At 53.7% G+C, this 5953-nt stretch overlaps 1 long non-coding RNA gene across 1 annotated transcript; it reads right to left on the bottom strand.

The window, feature by feature from the left end:
• Positions 1 to 309: 309 nt before the first annotated feature.
• On the bottom strand, positions 310 to 3871 carry LOC127463181 (uncharacterized). Its single transcript, XR_007900684.1, has 3 exons — positions 3822 to 3871; positions 1354 to 1391; positions 310 to 713 (listed from the first exon to the last, which is right to left on the bottom strand). It is a non-coding gene; the product is annotated as an uncharacterized LOC127463181 (long non-coding RNA).
• Between the last annotated feature and the right edge of the window lie 2082 nt (positions 3872 to 5953).

Below are 5953 nucleotides of genomic sequence, written 5' to 3'. Positions count from 1 at the left end.
GCCGGGGTGGGGACAATGGGCAGGGCTGGCTGGGACAGGCTGTGGCACCTGTGACATAAAAGGGAAGTGTCCCCGTGGGCAGCTCTGCAGGGCCCATCAGGGGATGCTGCCCAGTGCAACCTGTGCTGTGGGGAGCACGCACACAGGGAGAGGCTGGGCCGGACGAGGGTCAGGGCAGCAAGGCCGCCCCAGGGAGTGGGTTCTGCCCCTGCCTGCAGGGCCCAGCCCCTGGTAGGAGTGCCTTGGGCAGGGCCCGGTGCTGCTGCTGGGGCAGGGGGTGAGGCCTTGCCACCTGCCAGCTGCCTGGGCCCCTGTCCTTGCTGCGCCACATCCCTGAGGCTCCATCCCCACTCCCCCAGCGCCAGCTCCCTCCTTCCCAGCCCCAACCAAGCCCTTCTCTGTGTCCTCCTGCAGGCCATGGCTTTCACAACATTCCTTTTGGTGCTTGTGCAAAGCATCATCCAGTCCCTGCAGGCGGTCGGGGAGGGGCTGCACAAGACTCAGTGAGCTTGGAGGTCTTTTCCAAGCTGAAGGACTCTTGGATTCTGTGATTGTGTGCTGGATTCAGCTGGGTCCGTGTTAGCAGCATTAGTTTGCTCCCAAAGTTTCCTCGCTGTCAGCTCTTGTGGCCTAAGGCTTGAGCTCCTTTAACTCCTTGTGCTGAGCTACTGATGGGAAACGAGAGGCCTCTGCAAGCAGATTCCTGGTGTTCCCTGTAGAACAGTGAGGGAGAAGGTGTAGTCAAGTGGGAAGAGGAGTACTGTTTGTGTGTGGCCTCCTATGTGGCCTTGGCGCCTTTGAGGGGCTTGAAGGAGAAAAGAGCTTTGTTAAAGTGAGAAGTGAAATAGTGTGTTGGCTGTTCTCTCTGCAGGGAGAAGCTGTCGGTGGGGGAGGGGTCACAGAGTCGGGGAGAGGCCGTAAAGTGGGGGAGGGGCCCCAGAGTGGGAGAGGGGTGACAGAATGGGGGAGAGGCCGTAAAGTGGGGGAGGGGCCACAGAGTGAGAGAGGGGTCACAGAATGGGGGAGGGGTCACAGAGTGGGGGAGGAGCCACAGAGTGGGGGAGGGGCCATAAAGTGGGGGAAGGGTCTGAGAGTGGGGGAGGGGCCATAAAGTGGATGAGGGGCCATAGAGTGGGGGACGGGTCAGAGAGTGGGGGAGGGGCCATGAAGTGGGAGAGGGGTTACAGAGTGGGGTAGGGGCTACAGAATGGGGTAGGGGCCACAGAATGGGGAAGGGGCCATAAAGTGTGGGAGGGGCCACGGGGTGGGGGAGGGGTCACAGCCTGGACTCGGGGGGTCAGGGCAGTGACCTCGGGGAGGGGGAGGGGTCAGGGCATGGGGTAGGGGTCTCACCTGATCCCGGGGCTATCGGGGCCATGGCGGGGCCGAACCTGGTGGGGACACCCAAGTTTTTCCCAAATTTCCCCTCATTTTTCCCAGTTTTTCATCCATTTCTCCCAAATTTCCCACTCTTTCCCCAATTTTCCCCCCATTTCCCCCATTTTTCCCAAATTTCCCCATTTTTCTCAATTTTTCCCCATTTCTTTTCCAAATTCCTTCCATTGTTCCCAAATTTCCCCCATTTTTCCCCTTTTCCCCAAATTTCCCCCCATTTTTCCCAACTTTCCCCAATTTTTCATCCAATTTTACCCAAATTCCCCCATTTTTTCTCAATTCACCCCATTTTTCCCAAATTTCCCCATTTTCCCCAAATTCCGCCATTTTTTCCCAATTTTTTCCTAAATTTCCCCTAATTTTTCCCAATTATCCCCCATTTTTCCTGATTTTTCACCTGTTTTCCCCAAATTTCTTACTTTTTTCCCAGTTTTCCCTCCATTTCCCCTCAAAATCCCCCATTTCCCAAAATTTCTGACTTTTTCCCCAAAATTTCCCCCGTTTTTCCACATTTTCCCAGATTTTCCCCCAGTTTTCCTAAATTTCCCCCCATTTTTCCCCATTTTTATCAATTTTCCCCAAATTTCCCACTTTTTTCTCAAATTTTCCCCCATTTTTCCCAATTTTTCATTCGTGTTCACCGAATTTCCCACTTTTTTCCCCAATTTTTCCCCATTTTCCCCAAAAGTCCTGGTTTTTTCCCCCCATTTTTTCCCACTGGGGAAATTTGGAAAACTGGGGACCCAAAAATCCAAGAAAATGTGGGGAAATGGGGGAAAAATGTGGGGGAAATCTGGAGAAAAATCTGTGAAAATGTGGGAAAAATGGGGGGAAAATCAGGAAAATGGTGAAAAATCTGGGAAAATGTGGGAAAATGGGGAAATTGCGGAAAATTCTGGGGAAAATGTGAGAAAAATCCGGGGAAATGGGGAAAAATGGGGGAAAATGTGGGAAATTCTGGGGAAAATGGGGAAAAATATGGGAAAATGTGGAAAAATGAGGAAAAAAAGGGGGAAAATGGGGAAAAATGTGTGAAAATGTGTGAAAATGTGGGAAAAATGGGGGGAAATCTGGGAAAATGGGGGGAAATGGAGAAAAATGGGAAAAAATCCCAGAAAATGGGGAAAAATGGGGAAAGATTTAAAAAAATGGGAAAAAATCTTGGGAAAATCTGGGAAAAATGGGGGAAAATCTGGGAAAATCTGGGAAAAATGAGGAAAAATCTGGGAAAATGTGGAAAAAATGGGAGAAAATCCAGGAAATGGGGAAAAATGGGGAAAGAAAAAAAAAATTTTGGAAAAATGGGGAAAATATGGGAAATTCTGGGAAAAATCCAGGAAAATGGGTTAAGAAATCTGGGGAAATCTGGGAAAAATGTGAGAAAAAAATCGGGGAAAATGTGGAAAAAATGGGAAAAAAAATCTGGGAGAATCTGGAGAAAAATATGTGAAAATGTGTGAAAATATGTGAAAAATGTGGAAAAAATGGGGAAAAATATGGGAAAATGGGGGGAAAATCTGGGAAAATCTGGACAAAATGGGGAAAAATCTGGGAAAATGGGGGGAAAATGGGAAAAAATCTGGGAAAATGTAGGAAAATTGGGAAAAATGTGGAAAATATGCGGGAAATGGGGAAAAATTCAGGAAAATGTGGAAAAATGGGGGAAAATCTGGGAAAAATGTAGGAAAATGGGGGGAAATGTGGAAAAATGGGGAAAAATGTGGAAAAACTGGGTTAAACTGGGAGGAACTGGGAGAAACTGGGCCAGAGGGAAAGGGATGTTGCCATGGAAATGTGAGCCAGCCCCTCCCCCACCCGGCCCAGGGCCCACGGGGGGGGGGGAAGTGGGTTAAACTGGGACATACTGGGAGGCACTGGGGGGGACACTGGGAGTTACTGGGAGCTACTGGAAGCTACTGGGGGGGTCACTGGGGTTACTGGGATGGACACTGGAGTTACTGGGAGCTACTGGGGGGGTCACTGGGGTTACTGGGATGGACACTGGGGTTACTGGGAGCTACTGGGGGGGTCACTGGGGTTACTGGGAGTTACTGGGAACTACTGGGGGGCTTACTGGGAGTTACTGGGAGCTACTGGGGTGGACACTGGGGTTACTGGGAGTTACTGGGATGGACACTAGGATTACTGGGAGTTACTGGGAGCTACTGGGATAGACACTGGGGTTACCCGGAGCTACTAGGAGCTACTGGGGGGGTCACTGGGGTTACTGGGGGGGTCGCTGGAGATACCGGAGGCATTACTGGGGTTACTGGGAGCTACTGGGAGCCACTGGGAGCGGCCCATCCCCCTCCCTCCCCAAGGTCACCCCAAGGACACAGAGGGGGAGGGGGGGGGAGGGGGGGAAGCCCTGCCCCCTCTCAGTCCCTCCCAGTCCCTCCCAGTTCCCTCCCAGTCCCTCCCAGTACCTGAACTGGTCACACTGGGAGCGACTCCAGGTCCCCCCTCCAGTTTGGGCCCCCGGGGCTATTTTTGGGACCCGGTGACGTCACTGGGGGGAGGGGCCTCGAGGGGGCGGCCCCTCCCCTCTCCCTTCCCAGTACAGACCAGTAAGGGACCAGTAACGGCCCCAGTGGGGGGGGAGGGGAAGGAGGGAACACTGAGGGTGGGGATGGAGCAGGATGGTCCTTGAGCGTGGGGGAAGGGCAGGAGGTTCCCTGAGGGTGGGGGAAGGGCAGGAGGTTCCCTGAGGGTGGGGGAAGGGCAGGACCGTCCCTGAGGGTGGGGGAGGGGCAGGAGGGACCCCGAGGTGGGGGGAGGGGCAGGAGGGTCCTGAGGGTTGGGGAGGGGCAGGGAGGGACCCCGAAAGTGAAGGAGGGGCCCTGAGGGTCCCTGAGGGTGGGGGAAGGGTAGGAAGTTCCCCGAGGGTGGGGGAGGGGCAGGAGAGTCTCTGAGGTTGGGGGAGGGGTCCTGAGGGCCCCTGAAGGTGGGGGAGGGGCAGGGAGGGCTCCTGAGAGTGGGGGAGGGGTAGTAGGTTCACTGGGGGGAGGGGAAGGAAGGGACCCTGAGGGTGGGGGAGGGACAGGAGGGACCCTGAGGGTTGGGGAGGTGCAGGAAGGGGGGGGAGGGGCTTTGGGGGGGCCCTTAAAGGTGGGGGGAGGGACTGAAAGTGGGTCCATCATTGGGAGGGGACACGCCCACCCAAAACCCAGTAAGTCCCAGTTGAGCTCCCAGTTCAGGGAGGGGGAGAGGATGCAAAAGACACGCCCACTTGCAGAGGCTATGGCCACCTTGGGATGGGACACGCCCACCAGGGAGAGACCACGCCCACCTAAAGAAGGGACACGCCCACCCCCAAACCACTAAGTCCCAGCTGAGTTCTGCCTTAACTGGTCCTTACTGGTCCCACCACCCCATTCCGCGTTCCAGTGACCCGTACTGGTCCATACTGGTTTATACTGGTCTATCCTGGTTTATACTGGTCTGTACTGGTCTGACCTTGATGGAGATGCTGAAGTGCTCCCAACCCCCTTAACTGGTCCTTACTGGTCCCACCACCCCATTCCGTGTTCGAGTGACCCGTACTGGTTTATATTGGTCTATACTGGTCCATACTGGTTTATACTAATCTATACTGGTCTATACTGGTCTGTACTGGTCTGACGTTGATGGAGATGCTGAAGTGCCCCCAACCCCCTTAACTGGTCCTTACTGGTCCCACCGCCCCATTCCCCGTTCCAGTCACCTGTACTGGTCCATACTGGTTTATACCGGTTTATACTGGCCCATACTGGCCCATACTGGTTTATACGGGTTTATACTGACCTGACCTTGATGGAGATGCTGAAGTGCCCCCAACCCCCTAAACTGGTTCTTACTGATCCCACCACCCCCTTCCCCGTTCCAGGGACCCGTACTGGTTTATACTGGTTTATACTGCTCTACCCTGGTTTATACTGGTCTGTACTGACCTGACCTTGATGGAGATGCTGAAGTGCCCCCAACCCCCTTAACTGGTTCTTACTGGTCCCACCACCCCATTCCCCGTTCCAGGGACCTGTACTGGTTTATACTGGTTTATACTGCTCTACCCTGGTTTATACTGGTCTGTACTGACCTGACCTTGATGGAGATGCTGAAGTGCCCCCAACCCCCTTAACTGGTTCTTACTGGTCCCACCACCCCATTCCCCGTTCCAGGGACCTGTACTGGTTTATACTGGTTTATACTGCTCTACCCTGGTTTATACTGGTCTGTACTGGTCTGACCTTGATGGAGATGCTGAAGTGCCCCCAACCCCCTTAACTGGTCCTTACTGATCCCACTGCCCCATTCCCCATTCCAATGACCCGTACTGGTCTGTACTGGTTTATACTGGTCTATACCGGTCTATACCAGTCCATACTGGTCTATACTGGTTTGTACCGGTCTGTACTGGTCTGACCTTGACGGAGATGATGAAGCGCCCCCAACCCCCTTAACTGGTCCTTACTGATCCCACCACCCCATTCCCTGTTTCAGTGACCCGTACTGGTTTATATCGGTTTATACTGCTCTACCCTGGTTTATACTGGTCTATACTGGTCCATACTGGTTTGTA

This window comes from Manacus candei, unplaced genomic scaffold (genome assembly GCF_025592945.1).
Source record: "Manacus candei isolate 608988 ecotype Guabito, Panama unplaced genomic scaffold, ASM2559294v1 h1tg000151l, whole genome shotgun sequence".
NCBI lineage: Eukaryota > Metazoa > Chordata > Aves > Passeriformes > Pipridae > Manacus > Manacus candei.
This window is presented reverse-complemented; position numbering and strand designations above follow the sequence as displayed.